This window comes from Echinops telfairi, unplaced genomic scaffold, assembly GCF_000313985.2.
Source record: "Echinops telfairi isolate 266 unplaced genomic scaffold, ASM31398v2 ScPeMD7_7406;HRSCAF=8444, whole genome shotgun sequence".
NCBI classification, from domain to species: Eukaryota; Metazoa; Chordata; class Mammalia; order Afrosoricida; family Tenrecidae; genus Echinops; species Echinops telfairi.
Genome location: NW_022111306.1, coordinates 4,181,270 through 4,183,041, shown reverse-complemented (window position 1 = coordinate 4,183,041; position 1,772 = coordinate 4,181,270). Strand labels below are relative to the sequence as shown.

The following is a 1,772-nucleotide window of genomic DNA, read 5'->3' as shown; positions in this document are numbered from 1 at the left end:
AGCGCTATGGGGCAGTGTGGGAATTGTGCCTGATCTGACCATGTGGGGCAAAACACTAAGGGCATGTAACAGAGCAAAAAGGGGAACAAAGAAATGTCCTCTAGGAGTACCAAAAATAGACGGGCCAGGGCATGGCACCCTATCAGACTCAACCAGAAAGCACTCAAAGGTCGACAAACAGACCTGGAATTATTTATAGGCTTTTATTATTTTGTTCTGTCTTGTTTTTGTGCTTGTTATTGTCTATGTTTATCTAGTTAAGAGAATAAACAATCCAGATGGGAAAATAACGATTGCCCTGGGGGAGACACAGGAGGGGGGGGGGTGTCTGCCAACAAAGCCAGGGACAAGGGAACAAAAGTGATCCAGAATCAATGGGGAGGAGGATGTAGGATTCCTGGTGGGGCCTGATCAAGGGCATTGTAGCCCAGAGGAATTGCCAAAACTTAAGGAAATAGAAGAAAGAACTAGAAAGCAAAGGACGTTTATAGAAGTCTAAATACAGACATGTACATATGTAAAATTATATAACTATAGGGAAATAGATCTATGTACATAAATGTTAACTATTAAGGCAGTGGTTCTTAGCTTTCCTAATGCTACAACCCTTTAATACAGTTCCTCATGTGACCTTCCCCCAACTATACAATTATTTTCATTGCTACTTCATAACTGATTTTGGTACTGTTAAGAAATTAGGCGACCACCCACTCGGCCATGGGTCCTAGCAGCTCGGGCAGAGCTGCAGCACCAGGCAATCTAGCTTCGAGAAGGCACTCTGTGCCCTGCGGTCCGAAGGCATCCTGCAAGCGCCTTCCCCACAGCCAAGATGCCCAAAAGGAAGGTCAGCTTGGCCGAAGGGGCCATGAAGGTGGAGCCAAAGAGATCGGCCAGATTGTCAGTGAAACCTGCGCCTGCAAAAGTGGAGACAAAGCCAGGAAAGGATGACTCTTGGGACAAAAAAGTGCAAGCAAAAGGGAAAAGAGGAGCAAAGGGAAACAGGCGGAAGTGGCCGACCAAGAAGCTAGAGCAGATTCACCTGCTGAAAATGGAGAAACGAAACACGAGGAGAGTCCAGCCTCTGATGAAGCAGGAGAAAAAGAGCCAAGTCTGATGAATGTTTATCATGTCTTATCAGTGGGCCCTGTTAGCTCCCTTGTGCAGTCCAGAGGAATATTTTTATCAACTATTTTGTAAATGCAAGTTTTTTTAATGCAAGTTTATTAGTAGCTCTAGAAACATTTTTAAGAAGGAAATCCCAATTCGCCCCATTTTCTTAGTGTAAGTGCTTTTTTTAAAGATGTGAAATCATTTACCGGTTGTTTATTTTTTAGTACAACCAGAAAATTATGGGATGTTGAATTGTGGGAAGATTTTATTGTCTAGGGTGTCAACATAACTGCATGGGGGTAAGTTTTTGTATCCCTAATACAAAACATACATGATGGCAATTTGGAGTCACTGTTATGTATTTGTATGACTTGAGCATTTAAAATTTTGTTTCCACATTTGTTCTCTTAAAAGAATTGAGTCTGAAAAACATTCTGCCATCACGGCTCTCCTCTGAACTGTGCGTTCTGTAACACCTGTGGTCCATGGTAGTCCAGGGTTCCCGATCACTTTATGTGCTGTGAAGGATTGGACATTTGAGTGTGTACTGTGTGTGACATTGGATTGTGAATTAGTGGGACTTAAGATGTAAGTTTACCAACATTTGAGGGTAATGGTACTAGATAAGCACTTTTTAAAAATTTGCCTCTACATTTAAAGCT

General features: G+C 42.3%; 1 pseudogene; it reads left to right on the top strand.

Annotated features, from left to right (window-relative positions):
• Positions 1–829: 829 nt before the first annotated feature.
• The window catches only part of LOC101646442, a 2,707-nt pseudogene continuing 1,764 nt past the window's right edge, over positions 830–1,772 (top strand).